This window comes from Sminthopsis crassicaudata, chromosome 1, assembly GCF_048593235.1.
Source record: "Sminthopsis crassicaudata isolate SCR6 chromosome 1, ASM4859323v1, whole genome shotgun sequence".
In the NCBI taxonomy this organism is placed as follows: domain Eukaryota; kingdom Metazoa; phylum Chordata; class Mammalia; order Dasyuromorphia; family Dasyuridae; genus Sminthopsis; species Sminthopsis crassicaudata.
Window position 1 is genome coordinate 252,865,749 of NC_133617.1, and position 25,909 is coordinate 252,891,657.

The 25,909-nt window shown below is 34.9% G+C and overlaps 1 long non-coding RNA gene across 2 annotated transcripts in view; it reads left to right on the forward strand.

Moving 5' to 3' along the window:
- The window catches only part of LOC141553795 (uncharacterized), a 68,210-nt gene that overhangs the window by 36,313 nt on the left and 5,988 nt on the right, over positions 1-25,909 (forward strand). Inside the window, exons 1-3 of one of the 2 annotated variants that reach the window (XR_012485649.1) lie at positions 18,892-19,049; positions 22,042-22,117; positions 22,335-22,387. This is a non-coding gene — a long non-coding RNA (uncharacterized LOC141553795). Of the gene's footprint in view, positions 1-18,891; positions 19,050-22,041; positions 22,118-22,334; positions 22,388-25,909 lie in introns of those variants that run through there. The other variant, XR_012485645.1, reaches the window with a different exon arrangement.

Below are 25,909 nucleotides of genomic sequence, written 5' to 3' on the forward strand. Positions count from 1 at the left end.
TGAAAAGTTATTTTGTTTTTGGTTGCCACATTACAGTATTGATGCTTATTTTATAGTAAAATAAATTTCTTCGATTGTTTCAATTTCCAGTTATTTGCTGTTACAAATATTTTTGTACATATATTTGCAGTAGCAAATAATTGGAAAAAATGTTTTTAGTTTTGACTCCTGATTTAATTAGTCTGAACCTTACTGAAGTATTTGCAAATGTAAGCTTCACATACTTTTGCAAAAAAACATATATCCATATCAGAAAAATCATAGAAAATATAAGAAAAAGAGCTTAAAAGATACCAATTTCTGAGCCAAAGTTTTTGCATGTCTTCTTTTTCTCTATAGAATATTTGTTTAATCTTTATAACCAAAGGGTTTCAAATTATAGAATCTTCTTACATGATGTTCAAATTTTCACATATGAAGGAATGGGAGTAATATTTCTTTGGTATAAAATTCATGAATGGCAGAGCCAAGTCCACACTTGTTTATTTTTTTAATAGCTTTTTATTTTCCCCCAAAACATGCAAAGATAGTTTTCAATTTTCTCCTTTGTGAAACCTTGTGTTCTAAATTTTTCTCTCTCTTTTTCTCCTTTCTCCCTCCCCCAACACAGGAAGTAATCTGATATAGGTTAAACATGTACAGTTCTTCTAAACATATTTCCATATTAATCATGATGTGCAAGGAAAATCAGATCAAAAGGGGAAAAAAGTAAACAAACAACAACAAAAAGGTGAAAAAAAAACCATGCTCTGAGTCACATTCAGTCTCCATAGTTCTTTCTGGATTTGGTTGGCTTTTTTCCTAACAAGTCTATTGGAATTGCCTTGAATCATTTTATTGTTGAAAAGAGCCAAGTCCATCCATTTGATCATAACATAATCTTGTATTCCATTGCATTCATATACCATAACTTATTCAGTCATTCCCCAATTTGGGGGCATCCATTCAGTTTCCTGCAACTCCAATAAGGGCTGCTACAAACATTTTTGCACATATGGGTCCTTTCCCCCCTTTTAATGATCTTTTTGGGTTAGAGACCAAGTAGAGAACTGCTGGATCAAAGGATATATACAGTTAGGTCCACGCTTTGATTGACTGATAGGGTCCTTATGAAATATAAATATATTCATTCCTCTTGCCTCAAGCTATTTCCCTAATTCCCACTTTTCACAACCCAGCTATGTCCTAAATCATTCTTTGATAATATGGTTTGGAACTTCAAAGTCTAGAAATAGTTTGGTCTGTAGACCAAAGATAGAGATGTTTGGTCTGTAATATGAAAATTTCTAGGAGGCCAAGTTTATTCTGTTACTTTGATTCTTTTGCAAGAAGGGTTTCAGAGCCTAGGTGGTAGCCCATACTTGCAATCTCTATTTCTGAAGAGATTGAGGCCACTGTATTGCTTGAGTTCTGAAGTTCTGAGCTTTGGTATGCTAAGGATTGATAAGTGTCTGCCTTAAGGTTAGAATAAATATGGCATGATCTGTCAGATGTTGCCCAAGAGGAGGCAAACCAGACCAGATCCTAAATAGAAGAGATCAAATCCTGCTTCTAATCAATAGTGGGATCAAGCTTAAGAAAGGCCACAACTGTTAGTGAGTTAGTGAGATCCAATCTGGAGAAAAAAAGTTTTTGGTGAAGAATTTTAGATATTTTTCAGTTTGTTAAATGACATAAATAGAAGCAGCAAACTGGCCCTCTTTCTCCTCTTACCTTCTTCTCATTGGAGAGACCCTCAATCTTTCCTGTCCTCCAAGAAGCTCTTCCTAACATTGAAGCTTTAGAGCAGGACTATACTTGCCAAAACTCCATCCTTTCTGTACCATAATCAGAATTCTGATCCGTGCAATAATCAATTGTAGTTTCACAGGACTAATTGAAGAAACTTACCTATTTCCTGATAGGAGATGGACTAAATATGCAGAAAGAGACACACTTTTGGATATCAGCAATGTGGCATGGGCAACATAGGGATTTCTTTAGCTTTTACTTTTGTTTTGGAGGGACATGGAGGAGAAGAGATGAGAGGGAGTAAAAATAAATGCCTTTTAACTGAAAAAACAATCCCAAACCTTTTTGACTAATCTATATGTAAACTGCTTTCTGAGGCTGAAGGGCTGATAGAGCTGGCACTGTCACTTGATATTTGCTCAATTATGCAGTATTCCTCAGGATTACTTTTCTCCCTGTTCCCACTATTCTGATCAGCGGGACGTTCTATTACTTCTCTTGATCTTGATTTGATTATGAAGCTATAGTTGCCCTTTGTCTTTGGATTCATTTAATAAAGGGTGATTCAAAAGTCTATGCAGTTTAAAGCTTTAATAATTCAAAACATCATGAAGACTTTTGGGACAGTTTGCATCATTAACCAGGCTGTTTCCTTTATCCCTTGTACTTTCTCCAGGACCTTGTTTTAGCAGTCATCTATACTTTCTCCATTTTTCTTCATTGATTCAATATCATCAGGCCTGGAGTCAGGAAAATCCAAGTTCAAATCTGGCCTCAGAAACTTCCCAGTTGCATGATCCTAGACAAATCACTGAACTGCTACTTGCCTCATTTCTCTCATTTATAAAATGGGGGTAATTAGATTATCTATCTTCCAAGGTTGTTGTGAGAATCAAATGAGATGAAACTTATAAAACACTTAGCACAAAGTACCCTGGTACATAAGTGTTACATAAATGTTTTCTATTAGTGTTAGAAACATATTTGAGTCTTTCTATTCCTAGTTAAGGTTTCCCTTGGTCCTTTTACCTCATCTAAGTACTGTTCCATATCTCTCTTCCTCTTCACTGTCAAACTTTTTGAAAAAAAATTATGTATTCCTTTCACCTCTACTTTCCCAACTATCTACTTCCTCTCTAAGACTATGTAATGTGGCTTTTGACCTCAGCCCTTCACTGAAACTGCTCTCAAAAGCACCTCTGTCTGTTTAATCTCTAAATCTGAAGAACTTCTTCTTTTATTTATTTACTTATTTGTTTATTTGTTTGTTTGTTTGTTTATTTATTTACTTATTCACTTATTTATTTATTCATTCATCCATTTGTCTATCTATCTATCTATCTATCTATCTATCTATCTATCTATCTATCTATCTATCTATTGATTTATTCATTCATCCATTCACTCATTTATTCATTTATTTATTTGCTTATTTATTCATTCATTCATTTATCTATCTATCTATCTATTTATTTTTCAGGGTGGGAGGTGTTCATCATTCTTGATCTCTGTTGCATTTGGCACAATCCCTCCTTACTATGGAGTATTCTGTCCTCCAGCTTTAGAGTAACCTCAGTCTTTGGTTTCTCTCTTACCAACTACCCCTTTGCCTTTGTCTTCGCATCCTCATTGCCTGACAAATACTTAAGGTGTGTTTCCATGTTATGATACAGTAGTAACGAACTCAGCAACATTCAAATGCTATCTCTGAAAATAATGTAGCTTTCCTAGGCTTCAGCTTTCTCATCTGTAAGTGATAAAATAGGACTGGGTGTACTCTGAAGTACTATTCTAGTCTAGATTTATAATTCTATGTCAAACTTGAGTTTATTAGCCATTCCTTGCCTCTTTTCTTCTAACTTCTGACTGCTTCTGACTATAGTACCACCATTACTCTGTCTCTCATATTTGTGGTATTTTTGTAATCTTGTACCCTACCCTTCCATTTCCTTTGACTCACTCTATGAATTTGCTCATGCTATTCCTGATGCTGAGAAATATTTTACTTCCCTCTCTATCGAATTCATACCCACCCTTTAGAGCCCAAGTCACTTGCCACTTCTTTCAGGATGCCTTCCTTTGATGCCTCCAGTTAGTGATTTTCTGCCATGATAATCATGTAGAATTTTATTTTATTTTATATCTCACTAGTGCATTTACAATATGATATTGTGTACTGTAGTTATTCTTGTTTGTTTTTTATCCCCTTACTAGACTGTAAATTCTATGAATACATGGGCATTCTTTCTTAGTGGCTAGTACAGTGATCTTACAGTATATGGGCTTAATAAATGTTTATTCAATGAATGAATGAACAAATAAATCTACCAAGGAACCATATTTCTGTCCTTCAGTATGCCATTTTAAACTTCAACCTTCCAGGAAACCTTTCCTGATGTTAGCAAAGAAAAGACTCTGTGGTAACTTTTAGCATCAGACAAATTATTCAGGAGCATCATATGTCCTTTTGGGATAATTTCTGTGTATGAATGAGAAGCCAAAATATGGAAGTTGGAGATTTCCAAAACTATTGATTCATTTATATTCCAAACTCCTCCCTTGTCTCCCCCTAAACTGAAAGAAGATTGTTCACACTTTGGCACAGGTATTCTGCCTCTGAGGGATTCTGACTCACTGGAGGCTGCAAGTCTGATATTTGCTTGACCTTTCGTAAGTCACTTTTGGCCCTTAAACTGGTAGCACTTACTGGCCTAAGGGCTCTATTCATGAACACAAGCCATACATGATTGGGGCGTATTGTTCTTTCATTTTTCTTTTCCACTGGAGTTGGCATGTGTACCATATGTGTGATTCAGAAACCAAAATTCCAATTCTCAGCGAGAAGCCCTGACATGTGGCACACATTTACACAAAGAATTCAAGCATAGACATGGAAAGAAAAGGCCTTATTGGGGTGGTGTTTAATTTGAATTGTTTGTGGCATGATGTGTACATAACCCTTTTAGATGTGTGTGTGTGTGTGTGTGTGTGTGTATTAAAGGCAAATAGAAATGTATATATATATATATATATATATATATTTATCCATCCTTATATAGTTTAAAAAATTTCATGATTTCATGATTTCTTTTTTAATAGTAATATTTGAGGGATGATGATGATAATGATGATCATGAAAATGATGAAAATAATAATAAAAATGAAAGTTTTAAAAATCATAGAATTAGAGCTGGAAATCACCTTATGTGCTTAAAACTAAGGTCCAGCCCCTTCATTTTATGAATGAAGAAACTGAAACTCGAGGAAATAAAATGATTTGCCCATAGTCATATAGATATGGCCATTTAGGTAGCCTTTCTAAAGTTTCTAAAGTATTTTTCTCACAAAAGTAGGTAGTCCAAATATCTTTATTTTATAGAACAAAATTCAAGTTCAGAGAGATTAAGGGAATTCTGAGCCCAATCTTTTTATGAATTGCTCAATATTTCACACAGCTAATAAATATGAGTGCCAAGATTCAAACCCAGGATCACCCCTGGCCTTGTCACTAAGTAGGACAAAGGTATTGTGTTTTCTGAACAAGAAGCTTGACATTCCTTTTTTTGTTTTTTCTTCCTCATCTTTCTCCTTTAAGGAAATGGGCCACCCTGCTCCATAGTGGGTAGAAGGTTATTTTCCTTCCCCTCTCTCCCCCCAGCTTTTTCCTTTTCAATCAAGTTTCAGGCTCTGAAATAGCAGTTCCAGTTAATTTCAGAAATTCTAAGGAAAAGGGGGTGATTGGCTCACCTTTTGTTGTCCCAGGATTTTCCTGAAAAAAAAATGAAGGCAAAGGGTTATGCTCATGCCAGAATTGTTTGACTCTTTCAGACTTCTTCAGAACTAATTAAGATTTTAAAAATAAAGTAAAAAAGAGTGCTTATGGCAAACATATATTAAGCTTGTATGGTTGCTGAACTCATTAAGGGCTTTCCCAAGAAAAACACTGAACCACCTCATAGCAAAGTAATGAAATCCAATTGAAGCTGTTACTTTTGGCATTGGAGCTAATCTTTTATACATACATCTGATGCTGAAGATTCTGGGTCATTTTCCTTTCTGAAGAACAGACACTGTGTTCTAGGTTGGGTTTTTACTATTGTGTCTTTTATATGAGAAACAAGGAACTTGTATGAAGAATTGAGCCTGTTAAATGCCAGACTACTTTGCAACCTGATAAACTAAAGGAGATGATTGTAACCTTTCTCTAACTGAAGATGATTGTAACCTTTCTCCAACCCCAGGATAGGGGGAGAAGTACCACAACCAAAACTGATTTATAGACCTAGAATCTTCATTGATGAATATCAAATATTTTGCCCACTCTAAAAGAAAAATAATACCCCAAAATGCTCAGAGTCCTATGAAGGTGCAGTCCATAAATTGGAGAATTTGCAGCCAGCTGTAGGCTGAATTCCCCGAGGCACGGCAAGCAGGTGGTTTGAATTCTACTGACAGGTGTTATCTACTTCCTGTGTCAAGGACAGCAGGCTTTTTACCTCTTGCACAAACACTGGAACCAAAATATTTCTTTTTAAGGAAACCTTTCAAAGCCAAACTGATTTGTTTCTGTCACAATCTAGAGGCTAATTCCCTCTGTGATGTTAGTTACAGCCTTAATTACACAATATCGAAAGTGCTTGCTCTGCACCTCACAATGTGCTGGTGGAATAACTGGATTTGTTTTGGCTCCACTGTTCCTGCTTGCTCAATATTCTGAATCTTGGCAATGAAAGGAGAGCCAGAGTCCAAGCACATATGACTTGGAGTTTGCAATGCAGGGATATGTGAGGTCTCTGTGTGTCTCTGTGTACTTATTGCTATTAAAACAGTACTGGCAGTTGAGTTAGGAAAATGTTTGCTTTGTATAACTTGAGGAAAAAAAGAAATAGAAAGGGATGAGATGATAAATGACCAGGTAAACATTATTGGCTTGCAAAAAAGTATTCATCGAAGTGTATAATTAGTGATATTCTTTGGAATATAGGCAAGCTGGTATGGAGACAATAAGGAAAGGGAGGGTGTTGGAGGAGCCAAGTTGGGGATAACACTTGTCAGTTCTCTTAACTTACCACTTTGTCTTCCTGTCATGATAATAATTCATCTTTTTATAGCACCTTAAAATTTTTCATACACTTTCCTCACCAGAAATGTGTGAAGTAGGTGCTATAATGCTTGTCTTCATTTTACAAATAATGAAACTAAGGCTCTAAGAGATATGGGAGTTAGCATAGTATTTTCCATGGCTCAGAAAACAAAAACAAACAAAAAATCTTCTTGCTTCTGGCCTTTCAAGGACAAAGTCCAGCATCATAGAGGTTGTTGGATCTCTGGAAGAGGACCATAACATCAGGGAAATGAACTATGACATGCAAGTGAATTGGATTTCAGAGAGGAAGGGCTGTGCAAGGTTACCTGCCTCACTTTCCCCTCCAGAGCCAAGACGATTGGAGATGGGCATGGATAAAATGGGAGACCTTGGAAGACCAAGGTCTTCAACACATCTCAGTTTGACTGAAGCTGCACCTATTCAGTGATTAAGGCAAGGTAGTAATGGAGGCAAAATATCTCTTCATTCACCTAGTCCAAAAGAATCTAAACAAATGAATGAATGAATAAAAGAGAGGAAAGATCCTCAGGAATGACTACTATTTACATTCAGTCTGAGTCTATCAAGACCCAAACAGGGCTTGGCCTAATTTATTAGAATCAGTAAGCCCTGGTCCTTAAGAGAGAAATTCAGTAAAAACACCAAGAAATCTTGAAAGGATGCAGAGGTGCAAAAGAGAAAAAATGCTCCTAAGAGCATTTGTAGGTAAGAGTATGACACTCTATGTGGATAGAGGAAGGAGAGAAGGAAGGAAGGAAAAATTAAGAACACAGGAGCACTATAATTAGAAAATGATATGAAAACTTTTTTCTCCTTTATTCCTTCTTAATGACCTTTAGATACTGCAACTATCCAGTGCTCAAACATCCTCTCAGGTTATGCCTGTTTCTGTCATGTACAAACTCTATCAATGCAAAAGTTGCTGCCTGTTTTTGGGATGGAAAAGTCTATTATTAGGGACTAGCCACTGACATGCTTAGAAAGCTATGAGTGAGCTTATATAACTCCCAAATGTCTTTGCCCCAACGTAGCTATCATTAATTTCAGGTGGGAGCAAAGATTATTATTGGAATCATAATGGAATTACCAGCACCTCAAAAAAAGAAGAATCAGGCCCTTTCTACCATTTGATGGTCCAAAAGGGAATGTCTCAAAGAGCCAAGATGATCTCTTAGTTTATTTTTGTAGACCATGGAGAGGAGTTCTTCACTTTCCTCTGAAAAGAGCTTGTACTTCTAAGTTCTGGTCATCTAACTGAAACTGCAAAGCTATTATGTATAGATTTACAGCTTCATGTGCAAGCATCTTGTTTTTTTTTAATCATACTATCTTAGGGAAATGCTCATTTTATTCCACAAATTAAGAATAAAATAAAATTTTAAAACATTGTTGGAAGCAGTGTTTGTTGCTGGAATCCAGTGAAATTTTATCAATTAATTGTCCTCTTAATTCAGTAATGTAGGTACCTGTTCTTGCTAGGTGAAGAGATAGTCAAATCTGTGGGAAGGAAGAACTCCCTGGAAGCAGGATCATGGAGTAAAATCTTAAAATGATTTATAAATTCTTACAACTTAGGTTTTACAATCTATGCTGCATCTATATCCCATCTGATATGCTGTGATCTCTTTATCTCAGGATTCTTCTGCCAAAAAGATCTTCAAAGGTTGATAGGCTGCATAAGTTTTACTTGATCTTAAAAGTGGTAAAAGTCTAGGAAAGAAGTTGGGGATAACAATCTCACAAATTTAGAAGGATATGTAAAGGAAGACAAAGTGACATCTACTTGCAAGATATTACTATCATAATCTCACCACAGAAATATGGTTGCTGGGGAGACTGCTCCTGTCCCAGCAACCATATTTCTGTGGTGAGATGATAGTGAATCTGTACCTGTGGGCAGAAAATGATTCAATAGATGAATGATGCCCAAAGGTTAGATAGATACATGTTTAGAGCTGGAAAATGGGCTTCAGTTAAAGAAGAATTATTATCCAAATCCAGAATGCAGGAGACTCTATTTGCAGAAGACATAGGAAATCCTGAGTCTAGACCGTCTAGAGTGCCATATCTGACTGAAAATTGATCAGAGAAGATACTAAGTAAAATGTATAAAGTATTCAGATACAGTTTTCTCTGAAAATCAGATGGAGATTTATTGCTTACTGAAATATTAGAATTGCTTAATAACTCCAAAATTGGGGGTGTCTGGGTTTGATCATAGAAAATATAACTGAAAACTCCTGGGTTTAGGTTATCCTAATAGAAAGAGTTAAGTGCAATTTGAGTATAATTGTATATAATTTGGTAAAACTGCAAATTGACTATATTATTTGAGCATAGAATTTGAGAAGTGATTGTTTTAACATTTTTTTTACTTCTGTGGGTAGGAGTAAAGAATGTATAGAGTTAAGCAATTCTTTTTTTTTCCTTCTATCCTCCTTTTTTTTTTTTTTTTTTTTTTTTTTTTTTACTATCTAATAGTTTTTATTTACCAGATATTTGCATGGGTAATTTTACAACATTGACAATTGCCAAACCATTTGTTCCAATTTTTCCCCTCCTTCCTCCCCCCCCCATGGTAGGTTGACCAATATATGTTAAATATGTTAGAGTATAAATTAAATACAATATATGCATACATGACCAAACAGTTGTTTTGCTGAACAAAAAGAATTGGACTTTGAAACAGTGTAATGGCGGACAAAATTAGAGGCATTGGGAATTCTATGCAGTGGTTCATAGTCATCTCCCAGAGTTCTTTCGCCGAGTGTAGCTGATTCAGTTCATTACTGCTCTATTGGAACTGATTTGGTTCATCTCATTGTTGAAAAGAGCCATGTTCATCAGAATTGATCATCATACAGTATTATTGTTGAAGTATATAATGGTCTCCTGGTCCTGCTCATTTCACTCAGCATCAGTTCATGTAAGTCTCTCCAGGCCTTTCTGAAATCATCCTGTTGGCCATTTCTTACAGAACAATAATATTCTATGTTATTCATATGCCATAATTTATTCAGCCAATCTCCAATTGATGGGCATCCACGTAGTTTCCAGTTTCTGGCCACCACAAAGAGGGCTGCCACAAACATTCTTGCACATACAGGTCCCTTTCCTTTCTTTAAGATCTCTTTGGGATACAAACACAGTAGCAACTCTACTGGATCAAAGGGTATGCACAGTTTGATAACTTTTTGAGCATAGTTCCAAATTGCTCTCCAGAATGGCTGGATGTATTCGCAGTTCCACCAACAATGTATCAGTGTCCCTGTTTTCCCACATCCTCTACAACATTCTGCATTACCTTTCCCTGTCATTCTGAGTTAAACAATTCTTATGGGATTGACTTCATTATGCCTGCTCATGTGGTTAAAGTGCATTGAAAGCATAAAAGGAGAAGGGTAGAGCTTACTTATAGATAAGGCCTGAGCCAAGATTCTATCTGGATAAATCTACAATGACCACATCTCTAGACTTATCTGATGAGTTCTGCCATCCATTAAAGGATGTTTTTTTTTTATTAGAATTCTCCATCTTTATGATAACTGAAAAGAATTTGAGGTTTCTCAGTTATCTTTGTCTGTTAAGTAAATTGGAATCATAATGGAATTGCCAGCACCTGAACTTTCCTCATTAAAAAGGATCTGGTAACTGCTTAGTAGTATTTAATGGTTTCAAAAATACAGATGAGTAAACAAAGCTAAGAGAGGATACATGTACATGTGTATTATATTATGAACATGATATACAAATAATATATGCACAGATGTTTATATATGTGTAGATTATATTATATACACATTGATGAATAACCTCTGTATCCCTCCAATTATGTGCATGTATGTGTGTGTGTATTTGAAGATTTTTCTTCTATTTTTTGCTGTGAGAAAAATTAGGACAAATACTTTTGAGTAATTATAAATCTTACTTAGAAGTTCCTACAATATTTCAACAAAGCAATAAAAGAAAACATAGCACATCTTATAAATGAATTAACATAAAATCATTTGAGAAAGGAGAGAGAGCTCTGACACCTGGACAAATCTATAGTATATTTCACAAAGATTTGGTACCTAAACTGTGCCCTGAAAGAAGTTAAATATTTTAAGAATTAGGAAGAACAGAGTGCATTCCATACATGGGGTTCAACCAGGACAAAGGCATATTTATGTATTGTAAAATGCATTTTTGGAGAATTAGCTAGTCATTCACTTTGGCTGCAATATGAAAGGAGGGTGGAAAGTCTAGTTGTGAAGGGCCTTGATTCACTTGATGCTTTTATATTTCTATTTAAAGACAATAGGATTGCACACAAGTTTCTTTCCTCTCTGAGCTCTGGCCCTGCAACTGACAACATAGCTAAACATATAAGGAGGACAGAATTGTTGTTAAATATGGAATATGTTATAGTGCATTCCTCATAAAAATTGTGAAGAAAATTGAAATTAGCCAGTGTGTCAAGTATACCTATTAGTTCTGTGTCGAATCCAAAATTAAGAGATAGGCTTCGAAAATCTGGAATTGTGGATCCTGTATCCACACAGTAGATGGTGGTGCATGGACCTACAATACTGCCTCTGCAATCACAGACAAATCTTCCATTAGAAGAATAAAGGAATTGAAAGACCAGTAAAATCTTCTTATTAAATATTTGTAGCCCATAGTCCAACAATAAATGAGTTAATTTATGGGGGAAAAATGAAAACAATAGAGCTCTCACCATTTAAGGGTTTTAAGTAGGGGAGTGACATGGTCAAATCTGTGCATTAGGAATTTTAATTTGATAGCTATATATTGGAATTAGAAGAGGCTGGAAGAAATAAGACCACATAAGAGAGTATGATGAAAGAACAGAAGTCAGAAAAGTTTGAGCTAGGATAGTGTGAATAGTGAGTAGGTGATAGATGGAAAGAATGTTATAGATATACATTAATAAGATATAGCAACCTCTTCTTATGTTTTTCCTCCCTCCCAACTTTCTTCCCTTTTTCTTCTTCCATTCCTCTGTTCCTCCTTCTTTTTCTTCCTTTTTGCTTTCAATCTTGTTTTTCTTCCTTTTTAAATTTTTTATCTTCTATCTCATGCAATTAGTAGTCAATGCTTAGTCCTCTTGTTGTCCATACTCAGTAAATCTGTAAATACCAGTCATTTTGACATGGTTTTCTCAGAGTTCTTATTTTCTGTTCTACATTCTTGACAACATGAAGGAAGAGAAGATCTTGGAAGCTGGTGACTGTGGAAGGAGGACTTTATTTCCAAAGCATCTTTAGTTTGCCCCTTCTTCTACCCTTCCACAAATCAGAAACCAGAATTGTAGGAGAAGACTGAGTAGTACTGGGTGTTTCAGATAGAGAATTTATATGTCCTGCAGTATAAGGTGTTAATACTCCATCTAACAAACAAAAGGTGTTCAGTTTTTTAAAAATAGCATTTATAATTGAGTGTCTGGTAGAAACATTCCAGGAGAACTTGATTAGATTGTTAGCAATATCTCAAATTTTTAATCATTTAGTGCAGTGGTATCCAAATTGTGAATATTTACCCTCTGGGGGCTTCAAAAGTCACTTCCATGGGTCTAGCCTATTAAATGATCCAGAAAAACAAACAAACAAACAAACAAACAAAAAACAAAAACAAAAACAGAGAAGCAAGCATATTTCCTTTAAATAGAATTAAGACAATGTTTCATGATAGTTCCTTCCTGGTACCCTGCCCTTTCCCTCTACCCCAGCCAACTTTCTTACCTTGTGTGTTCTTTACCTGTTCCATGTCTCGATTGTAAACTTGTTGAGGGCAAAGATTATATTTATTAATTATACCTGCAGGGCTTTGCATAATGCCTGAGTCATTGTAGAGCCTTGATAAATGTTTATTGGCTTGGTAAATGAGATTATAGAAAGAGTCTTGAAAAAAAGAATAGCATATGATACCAAGTGCAAGTTCTTGTTAAGAACAATAGCAATAAAAAAAATCCCATACTAATTTTTCTCAACATGTCCTTTACAAGCCACATAGTTTTCTTAATGTTTTGACAAATTGAGCCTGGATTGTCTTGAATCCTTCCTGTTAGGAAATTAGGTACTTAGGGGAATGCATCAATTCTTTGAGGCAACAGATATGGCATTTACTTCCTTCCTGTCCTAAGCTAAGGAAGGTCACATTTGACCAAGTGGCCAGGAAAGGTAAATTGAGAAAAGTATCCTGGGAGTGATAATTCCTCAAATTTATATGGGTTAGCAAAGCAATATCATATTCATTACCTCATTTGGTTCTCACAATAACCCTGAGAGATGAATAGAATATGGACTTCAAAGCATAGTTTTAGTTGGAAAACACTGATTGGGCCTTCTATTTTATACGTGTTGCAAATGAACAACAAGAAGATTGTATGGCTTGTCTAAGTTCACATAGGAAGCAGATAGGAAGATAGGTTATATCAATCTATTGCTCAATCAATGTATTTTAGTTATATATAGGTGTTCAAAGGAGAGAATTGTCCTTATCCCATATATATACATATGTATATTAGCTTATGTGTGTATATATATATATATATATATATATATGTGTGTGTGTGTGTGTGTGTGTGTGTGTGTGTGTACACACCCATATATATGTATACACACATACAGTATATTTATAGACAACTGTATACTTATACATAATTCTTTCTTTCTTGCTACCTTTCTATCTGTTATTTTTCTATTGTCATGATGGGTAATCAGGTTTTCTGACCCCAAGCCCAGATGCTCTCCATTGCGATGAAACAATGGTAGATATGTGAGAAAGATTGCTTTGCATGATGAAAACATCAGTGTTTTTTTTTCCCCAAAGGAAACTTTGTTCCTAATAATGTTAATCTTCACATTCTCTCTATCAGAGACTTCAGTCTTCTGCTTTTCTAGCAGTTTTTCAAACTCACTTTTCATCCTTTTTTGGTCAGGAATGACCTTTCTTATCCACATTAGTGCTATCTTATAAAATACCATTATAATTCAGCCTGCAACTGCTTCTTCCAGGGGCCTCTTAGTTGTTTTTGTACAACTTACTTTAAAAAACTTTCCCAGTGAAATAAAACCATGTGCAATTTTTTCTTTAAAGATTTTTATAGTCTCATGGCTAATTTCAACATATGCATGAAGATTTCCCTGCCAATATATAGCTGTCTCCTTTCCCCTTTTGTGTCTCTTCGTCAAAGTGATAATTCCTTAGACAAGGTGTCAATTCTCCTTACCTTTAATCCTGGTTGATGAAGCCTTTGACCCAAAGCTGACAATTTTACAGTGATTCTGGCACCTGAGTTATGCCCTTAAGGTTTGATCTTTAAAATGGAGATAAGGTATAGATGTAGTGGACAAAGAGGGTCTACACACAGCCATAGACTGGAGAAAAGGCCTGCTCATGCATGTAGTATCTCTAGGAGACCATATGGCTCCAGAGAGAAGAAACTGACACTTGATGAAGAGACAGAATCGGAAGGGAATTAAAGGGCTGGAGGGAGGACCTGGAGAAAGGCCAGTGCATATGTGAAGCCCTTCAGAACAAAAAAAGAACTATTACCAAATAAGGATGAAAAAGTAGCAGTTTAAATAGGAAGGAAGAATAAAGCAAGGGATGGCAATGTAAAGAGCAGTAGAGCTATTCTCTGCTTGTACTTTGATTTGCCTGGCCTTTATTGGTCTGCAGAGGAGATCTACCAGAAAGGAAATTTGCTAAGCTTCCTAATTGTCCTGAATTTTTCTCTAATTAGAATTAGGGATCCAACTCCAGGTTTATGTTATATGAAAGTCAACTTTGATGCTTCCAAGTTTGAACTTGATCCATGGGACGCTATAGCTCAGTTCTGAGATATGAGTTACATTTTGGGGGTTTGTCTAGAATAATTTTTGTATTTGAGCTAGAGTATTTGCTATATAGAGCTAGCAGCCCATGTGCCAGAATAAATCCTCCTATTTGGCAAATTGTATCTGATAGTTTACATTATTTTTTTAAAAATTAGAATATTGGAATAGAAGATAATTATAGGTTTGCATTGTATGACTATGATAAAAAAGCAGTATTTATGACTCTCGGGTTCTAGGGGAAGATATCACCTCTTACATCTTCCTATCATGGAATCTGACATTTCCTCATTAGTGAATTGGTTCCTAAGTTTATCAGTCAAAAATATGAAATACTTCTAAATATTGGTTATTGTTAAGATAAAATGCTTCTTGGAGTCACACTTTCAATGTCAGTTATAAAGAACTTAGTGCAAATTAGTCTATTAGATTCTATTTGTGACAGTTAGCTTATCATAGGTTTTGATAATGGAAATTAAGAGATATCTCTGGAGCATCATCCATCTTGTTTTACAGGTAAGTGGGATCAAGTATTCTGGGAAAATAATAGGAAATAATGGACTTGAGCACAAACACAAGTTTGAGCACATTATGCATGGAAGAAGAACAAGTTAGGAGCTGGGGATAGAATAGAGAATTACAAAAAAACAAAAAAACAAAAAAAGACTAAGGCACAAAGGCACAAACATTGTTTCACAATCATGCCTAATACTTTATAACTCTGTAGCTTAGGGCAACAAATTTCAAAGGAAATAATATTACTCTTTGTCACTTTGTAAATATGGTGATCTTTGTTAATTCATAGTGTTATCTCCAATAGCCTTTATTTTCTTTTCTCCCCCTATTTTCCAAGAATTTTTCTTCTACCTATTTCTCAATAATATTTATTATTGGATTCCATACAGTTATGTCCTCTAAAGTAGCAAGTTTCTGTTTCAAGTTTCTGATTCTGGTCTTCAAGGTATTGGTTATCTTTCACTGCCATGATCCTAACTGAAAGTTTCAATGATAATGTGCTATATATTTGGGAGTTTCTACATGGGGATATTTTCTTTAACAATGCAAGATTTCACATTTTCCAGACTTTAAAATTTTTTCTCTATCCATTCATTCACTTAATCAGTAAACATTTTTAAAGTATCTACTATGTGCCAGACACTATACTAAATTCTGGGGATGTAGAAAGAGGTAAAAAGGAGCTCACAATCCATTCTAGGCTATTCCACAAAGACATTTTTGTGCACTTTCCTAAATACATAGATCAATCTCTTTTGGTATATTGATTCCCCTATTATATTCTAAACTCCTGGAGGGCAAGAATTGCATCTCCTCTAAACTCTCTAGCCAGGGTTGTTGGAACAGTGAAGCCATACACATGTTGGGGGCTTAGGGATTATCGTTTGGGTTACTATTGCAAGGGATTGCCTGAGGATACAGACTTGAGTCTGAGCCTATTCTGCAAGATGTGTGTGTGTGTGTGTGTGTGTGTGTGTGTGTGTGTGTGTGTGTGTGTGATGCATTTTTAAAAGGAAAGTCTCATTGTTCCTTAAAGCCACAATTTCTTCAGCAGGTAAAATAATACTGAACTCTGAGGTTTTCTGAGAAAGGATCTACAGGTGATTCTAAATGGACTTTCCCATATGAAATAAATAGTAAAAATGCAAAAAGAAAAACAAACTTCTTTCTTAAATGATTACTTTCAACAGGGATATTTTTCCTCATTACATTTTTGTCTTTTCTTTTTGTGTTTTTGCAATGATAGATGCTTTAATTATCAAGTCCTGTAGCTTACATGAAGAAAGGTAGGCAGTGATTTTTTTTTAAATAAAAAGGTGGCTGAGTAGACTTTAGTAATTATTGACCCATATGTATATTTTCTAAGTTTTATAAATTTTTTTATGAGAATGATCTGTGTGCATATGGAAGGCATCTTCAATGACAGAGTACAAGGTGTCATGAAAATAACACAGCATTTGATAGCCAGAAGCTGAACTCTCTGTAAATTATGTGAGTCTGACCAAGCCATATTACCTCTCAGATTCATTCAGTTTCTTCTATGATGAGTCACACTTAGACTGCTTTTGCTCAGTGCAATTATGCAGAAAGAACCTTGTTAAATGCTCTCTACATGTGAATTATTATTATTATATTTATTTAAAATACGAGGAAACAACAAATAGGCTATATAGGAGCAAAACAAATTTAAGATTTAATAAAGATGGTAATTTCCAGCTTATAACAAGCTAAATTCTACATGCCTGATATTTCATTTAAATGTGTTTTATTCATTCATCCATCCATTCTGTCAAAATCCCTTGGCTTAGCAACTATTTGTGCAAAGCACTACCAAAAATGTGGGCAAATAAATATTGTTAACATATGGTTCTTGTTCTTATGGAGTTTACTTAAGTCTATGCAGTTTGGCTATGGAATTGATGAAGCATGAAATACATACATGCACACATACATGCATTTATATATATATATATTTTTTTCAATATTATGAAAATTATGATGAAGTTTCTTGTTAGAATAAGAGGAGAGGTACATAGTTTCAGATTCAGATTTAGAAAGGACCTTAGAAGTCAGCAAATCCAATACTATATCTTTATAGATGTAGAAATTGAGTCTCCGAGATTAAGTGATTTGTCCAGGTCCACATAGCTGGTAAATGTCTAAGCAGCATTTAAACCAAATTCTTCATGATACCAAATATAGTACTCTATTCATTTCACCATAATGCTTATTCAGTAACCAAATTTCCTGGGTTCATACTATTACTCTTACTTCCTAATGTGTGTAACTTTGATCAAGTCACTTTGCCCCTTGGAACTTGGTTTCCTCATCTAGAAAATGAAGGTTTCAGTCTTACCAATCTCTAAGGTTCTTCAAACTTGAGGTGTGCTAATAAACATTTAACAATTGGTTCTTTAAAAAATACTACCCACAAACTTCATTCTAGTCTAATCAACATTAACATTTACTCACTCCATCACTTTCTTTAGGCTCACAAAGCCATATATAAATCCTTAATTTGCATCATTTGCTGATTTCTGAGGTGTAAATACTTAAAATTAGAAGTTAATCAACTTTTTCAAGCTATTATGAGCCAGCTCTAATGGATGTGTATACACTTATATCTATATATAATCTTATATCTATATCTGTACATATATATGTATGTATAAATATGTATGTGTATATATGTATGTGATTTTACTCCACAGTGTTTAATCATGCTCTTATAAATCTCCATGTAAATTATGTTTTGTGAATTGACTCATTTATAATGAAAAATGGAAAGTTTTCTATTTAGGAGAATCAATAAATAACTCATCTTAAGTTTAGAACTTTTCTGTATTTGGAATTTTTATTCCTTAGTGAACTTATTTTGTGAATTCTTATATTTTTGTATCTCATATTTTCTTTGGTTAAATAGAGTATATATTTATATGCTCATATTGTTACACTCAATTATATGACTTTGTCCATGTTGCATTGCTATTCAAGGAAGTTGCATCTTCTAATAAAAACCAATTACCCTTGAAAAATTATAATTATTTTTGGCCCTGAAAGAAATATTGCAAATATTTGAAACCAGGCAGAGATAGAAGCATTGGCCAGGGTAGTAATAGAAACATTTGACCAAAGTATACAAGGTAGGTTTTCTTATTTGTTATATGAGGGGATTGGACTAGATGACCAGAGAAATGTAGGTAGTGTACTAAATAGAGCATTGCTTTTTGGAGTCAAGAAAACATGAGTAAGTAGCTGCATGATCATGGGCAAATCCTCTAACTTCTCTCAGCCTCAGTTTTCTTATCTGTAAAATGGGGATAATAATAACAACAAGCTAACAGAATTGAGGGAATCAAATAAGGTAATGTATGTACAGTGATTTGTTGTTGTTCTTGTTTGTTATTCAGCATTTTTAATCATGTCTGACTCTGTGACCCCATCTAGGGTTGTCTTGGCAAGAATCCTAGAGTGGTTTATAATTTATATGTGTTAACTATGATTTCTTCCAGTTCTAACAACTCTGATCACCTATGAACTAATTCAAACTACTCTATTTTCATGAAAAAATCTAACTATTATGTTGGGAAGACACATAATTTCAATATTTCAAATAATTAGATCAGAAAATATTTCTTTGTTATGAAGTGAGTAGGTATATGGAGGAGATTGATAGGGGACTTAATATGTGGGAGTGTATGGGGGCCTTGACTATAGGTTTATAAAACAACTGTTTTGGGACTTTTTAAAACTTTGAATTTAGCTCTGATACAGCTTTCCATTTCTTTCTTGCTTTATGACCAGCCTTCTCAGCATGTTCTGAAAAAGATTCCCATTGAACACTCAATCATTTGGTGAGTGAAATGCTTTCTTGAAATTTCAGGGTAAAGGAGACCAAAATAAACTTCAAATCAACCTTTTTATACTTCTTCCCAAAAGTGAGAGGACTCTTTTCCTGTCTGTGGAGATGGAGTAGAAACCCTTAGCCAGACAAAGAAAAACAGTCTCTCTCTCTCTCTCTCTCTCTCTCTTTTTTTTTTTCTTAAAGAAAAGTGAGGAAGCAAGACTCTTGCCAGCTTATGATAGAGATTAATACACCGTACTCACTTAGCAGAAAGAGGCAAAAGCCCAAGAATAAATACTGGTAATGATGAAGTTTGAGGATACATAGGTATCCTCTAAAAAAAAGAATGGAGTTCATTTCCTGGTTTTCTTGATTGGATCAATAAGAGATATTATCTTTTGTTCTTTTCAATGAAATACTTAAAGAATTTCTTTCCAAAAGCTTACTAATTGGCACAATTAGACTAGCACTTTGTGTCTAGGTTTAGAAAGATAATGAGTACACTGCTGCTTCATATTCTTAAACTACTGCTCATATCATATAACATAACCCTTCCAAAACATCTGCTTATTATTAAAGAATCACAGTATGTTGCTGAATCCTTCTTATCATCCTCTTTGGGATGCATACATCAAATAGCCCAAGTGGAAGAAACATTTTAAGACTTAGGAAAGGGTTCAAGATAAAAGACATTTTGAACATATCTGAAGAGAGTTCTTAAAGACCTGCAAGCTGAAGCCCTCTTTACTAAGTTATAGAATCAGCAGGGTATAGTCCAAAGAAATTTTTTTCTTTGAAGATCAGAAGCATTAGATTTAACTGTTACCAGTGAAAAGTGCCTCAGAGTTATACTGTTTGATATCAGCTGCTGTTAAGGCAGCCCTTGCTGAGCATGATAAATACATGAGGCTGGAAATGTCCTATCTTCCATGTGAAAAGGGAGAAAAATCCTTTCATCAAGTAAGAGCCATCTCATGACAGACTTCCGGTGGGCCGCCTACATTTAAACTCTGTAGATTTTTTTTTCCTATTCAGATATTTGGAGGAGAGCACCTACAAGGAAACACTCTATAATAATGTAAAATCTATTCAATGACTGTAGTCCTAGACCAATTATCAGTACCATATTCCAAAATCTATATTAAAGAGAAATAGGGTAGGTGGGAGAGTAGGGTAACCCGTTCAATTGAGAATGAAAATAAAACTCAACACAGAATCCTATATAGTATTTTTATTAATTATTATCTTCCATGTGAAGATCATCTATGAACAAAAAAATCACATAGCAACTATTCCTCCACTTAAGTCTTGACTTATAGTCTTTTCAAGTTAAATAATTTATCATCAGTGTGGTCCCTGACCTTGACACCATTTTCTTCTTCATCGAAAGTGTTCAAAAACATTGCAAAGAACATCATTCTAAAAAGCATGGGATCAATCACAAAACATTGTTTCAATCCACTGGGAATTGGGGAAAATGAGACCATTGTCTATTATCCAAAGTCTGGGCAAACATGTCATCATGAAACTGATATACAATACTGATGAACTTCTGCAGGCAACCAAATTTTAGTCATGATCTTCTACAAATCCTCAAGATCGATAGCATCAATCAATCTTGGATATACTGACAAGTGCTGTGTAGAGAGCCCTGTCTTGCTCCTGGCATTCTCTGGGAGTTGTTGAGCAGCAAACATCATATCAACTATTGCTCAGTCCTTTCAGAAGCCACGCTAGTCCTTGGGTAGATGATTGTCTTCCAGGTAAAGGATCTGTCTATTAATGAAGAAGCTGGCAAGAATTTTGCCAGCAATGACTAAGAGACTGGCCCCATGTCACAGGATGACCTATTCCTTTTTCTTTATAAAGATGGACAATAGAAACATCTCCTAAAGGATAATCTCCTCTTGCCACATAACCCAGGAAACTTCTGACAACTTTTGTATGAGCAATGCCTCATACATTTCAGCTGGTACTTTGCCATACAAGCAGAGCCTTTTTCAGTTGGAAGATTGGCTAGAGAGGGATTGATTCTACCTGAGATATATTATCAATGGCTTCCACATTTATTAATAGTTTGTTAAGAACAATATAGAAGTGTTTAGCCAATCTTTCTAATACATTGTCCTTAACACTAATCAATGTGACATTATCAGTGCTGAGCAGTTTAGATGCACCATAGAGTTTTGGTCCATCAATAACTTCCAGGGCATCATAAAAGTGCTTTAGATTGCTACTATCAGTGTAAAACTGATTTTCATCTGTTTTCTTATTGAGTCAAGAATCCTGCATCATTCTGAGTTTTGCTTGCCCTTTATCTTTGATGGAGATAAACCCTGCCTTCTTAGAGATAGACAAATTATCCTGTTGGTAAACCCTGTGGAGTTCTTGTTTTTCATTTAGCTACTTCCAAATTTCCCCATCATTTTCATCAAACCAATCCCAATGTTTTTGAGTATTCTGGTCTAAATAAGTAAGCAGAGTACTGTAAACCAAATATCTGATTTTCTATTCCACCATTGCCAATTGTGGATTGGCTCAGCTTTCTTTCCAAGTTAACAATGAACTGTTCACAGAGAAACACTCTAATTTGTTGACCATTAAGCCTTCTGATCATCATTTTGCCTTCAATCCCTCACTTTTATTGGATCCAAATGTTTAGATGTTTATAATTGATACAACTCTTGGCCTTTGTCACTCTTACATCTTGACTGTTTCTTCTTAAAATGACAGTTTATTAAATACCAATACTTGCTGCAAGGGTGTATACATGAAGTTTAATTGCACATCCATGAATGGAAGATGGAGCTAGTGATGAGGAGATAATGATATAAACAAACCTTTAGTAATAAATGATTCTTGCTGTTTTTAACTCCATTCCTCCCGAGAACTTCCTTCCATATCTATTAGTCTGTGATTACTCTGGACCTTGTCCTCTTTCAGCATTTTTGATGATGAGAGGCTCCAGGTCTTCATAATTTTTTTTTCTTTGACCTCATCAGGATTTGTCATGATGGGAGCATAAGCATTGATGACTATCGCAATTGCATTGACTGAGTCTGCCATTCATTTCTTTTGGTAAGTACACAAGCTTCATTGACTAGATTCATTTTGATTGCCAAACCTACATGAAATTCATTGGGCTTCTTTTCACTACAGTCACTCCAGAAAAACTTATATCCAGTTCCAATTTTGGTGAGCTGAACGTCATTTGCCAGTCTTGTTTCATTCAGGGCTGCTATTTGGATGCAAGAATTGCTGAGTTCTCTTACGACAAGAGATGTTTGTTTTTCAGGTCTGCTGGATTTCATGTTATCCATAAGAATGCTCACATTTCATGTACCAATGGTGAGTGGAATATTTTTTTGCAAAACTTCTTGTATATTTTTAATATGTTTTGACCACAGTATGGGAGCCCTGCCTGCTGAGGTAAGCAACCTCAATGTGGGTAAAGTAGAAAAATTTTAGGGACCATTTTCTAATCCTTTCTTCACACCAGGTAGTGAGCATTGTGGTCCTTATAAAAGATGTTCAGATACCCAGGGTTTTGCTGAATCCTACTGCTGCTTCACTCCAATGAGAAGATGACCCTATGGCAAGGGCTGCCTGTGTGCCTGGTTGTAATTAAAACTCTCAGTATATTTGCACTGTTGCTTTTTCACTTGCCTGTCACCATAGGAATTTGAGATAGGTAAAATGGTAAAATGGTCTGGATGTCTTTATTTGCACATAAAATGGATTTAAGGTGAAGTAGTCAATCTCACTCTGTCTTCTAAAGTTATTGAAGTCCAATGATAAGAGAAAAATCAATATGACTGGTGATGGCCTGGGGTACAGTGGATGATCTTGACATATTCAATGTCTCATTAAGTTCTAAGTGCTTCACAGTGCCAGGTTCAGCCACCTTCATGGCCATTGAAACACATTTTTCTCATCTATTTATTTTTTCACATATTGGGATAGATACCTCCTTAACTCATCAACATGTTTGAGACCTCCCAGTTACCCTCACTCTAGTTTGCTGCTGAAATGCTTTACAAGAGTGTGGCTACTGCACATGCTACAGCTTCTTGGAGTCACTGGTGAGAGTTGGGTGGCAGGTGGACACCAAAGATGGACACATAGTCCTACCCAAAAAAATATCAACAAGCCCTCATACCAGAGGGACTAGTCTTTCCTGAACAATCCTGAAAAATCCTAATCATCCAATTAACAGAAAAAAACCCTGGATACTGATCCTGAGTCAGAGTTCCAAGAAAGACAGAAGTCTGAGGCTTTAATGCCTTTCTTTAGTATTTGTGGAAAACTTGACTCATGGGACATAGTCACTTACTTCCTATGAAACAGGTTTTCCGGAAAAAAGCAGTCAGCTTCCTGAATATTTTCAGTGGAGTTGAGGAAAGGGTATATTGGTAAATTTTTTACAACTGACTTTCACCAAATTTTAGGGCATTACACACTTATTCTTAATCTGCATTATTAACATTTTCTCTATCATTTTAAGCAATTTTAAGACAATCAATGAGAGTTGTATCAAGCTCTGTTCTGCAATATTTACTGATTTCTGAGGTATAAATGATCAATTTAACTATTGACTTTCCAGAGGCTTAACAACTGACTTTCCAGAGGCTCCACCACACCATTAGATTAGGGTACCTTTCAACCCCTAACTGATTATGAGTCAACTGAAATGTTTTCTCCATGAAATTTCAGGTCACTAGGAAACCTTCAATCCTTACCCAATCAAGAACTTAAATCCAGTTTCTGTGGGGTGAAACACCTTAAGAATCACCATGGAGTTTTGAACTGATCCAACCATTCTAGAAACCAATTTGGAACTATCCCCAAAAGGCAGTCAAATTATGTATACCCTTTGATAAAGCAATGCCACTCACTATTCGGTCTGTATCCCAAAGAGATCATAAAAAAGGAGAAATAACCTACATGTACAAAAAAGTATGGCACTCTTTTTGTGGCAGCAAAAAATTGGAAATTGACAGAAAGCTCATCACTTGAGGAATGGCTGAACAAGTTGTGGATATGAATGTAGCTATTGTGCTATAAGAAATGATAAGCAGGCAGATTTCAGAAAAACCTGGAAAGATTTCCATGAACTGATGCTGAATGAAGTGAGCAGAATCAGAAATACATTATACATGTTGGACAACGATCAGCTATCTTAGTAATGCAGTGATCCAAGACAATTCCAAAAGATTCACAATGGAAAATGCTATCCACATTCAGAGAAAGAACTGATATACAGATTGAAGCATGCTGTTTTCACTTTTTTGTTCTTATGTGTATTTTTACCTTTTGTTCTGTTTCTTCTTCTACAACATGACTAAATATGTTTAACATGATGGCACCTATAGCAAATCACTTGCCATCTTGGAGTGGGGGGAGAAGAGGGTAGGAGGAAGAAAAATTTGAAAGGAAAAATCTTGTAAAATTGAATTTTGAAAACTATTTTATATATAATTAGAAACAATAAAATATTTATATAAATGAAAAAAATTAAACACCATATAGATATCTAAAATTTGAAATGTCCAAAAATAGAATTTACTTAAAAAAAAAAACAATTTCTCTTCCAAATGTCCTTATTTACTTTTGAAAGTGCCACAATTCTCTTAGCCTCCAAGATTTGTAACTTCAGCATTATCCTCAATGTCACACTCTTTCTTACTCTACATATTATGTTAATTATCATAACTTGCCATTTTTACCTCCAGAACATCCCTCCCATATAATATTTTTTTCCTACTTATGTAGTTAAATATGAGATAGGGAAGAAAGACAGCATTTGGGGTTATTTGGAGAAAGTTTGTGGCTTGAAAGAAGTGGTATTCTTAATTATACCAGCTATATAACTTAGTCGTACCATTTCCCATATATACAGACACACAGAAACACAGTGTATAGTATTTATATATTATTATTATATCTTATTATGTATTCACACATACATATTTGTAACCTTAGTTGTGTCCAAATCAAGACTTTAGTTCAGGCCTTCACCTTTTCTTGCCAAACTTTGGCAATAGTCTCTTAATTGGTCTCATGATCTCATCTGTCTTCTCTCTAATTCAAAGTACACATAGTTATCAAAGTGTATTTCCTCAAGTGTAGATCTTTATACTAATGGCTTCCTATTGTCTTTAGTATGAAATATGAACTTCCTATTTTTTAAAATGCCCTATACAAGCTGGTCCAAAGCTATCTTTCTAGTTTCATTATATACTACTCCCTACACCATACAACCTATCCAAGTTGCTCTTCATTTTATTCTTCTTTCTTACATATTACTCCATCTGCCACCTCCAATTTTGCACTAGCTATTTCCCATGGCAGGAATATACTTTTTCCATACTTCTGCTTCATGACATCCCTCTCTTTCTTAAAATTGCAGCACATGTATCATTTTTGCTTAAAGCTTTTCCAGATAACCTCAAATGTTGATATTATATATCAAGTTATTTAGAAAATGTAAAAATTTGATTCTTTGAAAAATGTTCTTTGGATCCTAACAGAATTATCAATTAATTTATTAACTTATTAATAAACTAATATATTAATATTAATTAATTAGTTAATGATTAATTAAATTAATAATTTATAAGGGAATGCTAGTATTCCCTCTACTGAAGTAAATCACAAACTAAGTGATACTTATCTACCAGTCATACCCATCTATTTTATGCAAACCTTGTCCATGGTTGCTTGTAAGTTCGTTACACACCAATATGTGGTGTCCTTTTCTAGAGTTTTCTTAATATCATCAGAATACCAACGGAATACCCACTTTTCTTGCTTACCAAGTGACCAGTTCATTTTCTTTTTTAGATAATACATTTCTCTGATGATATGATT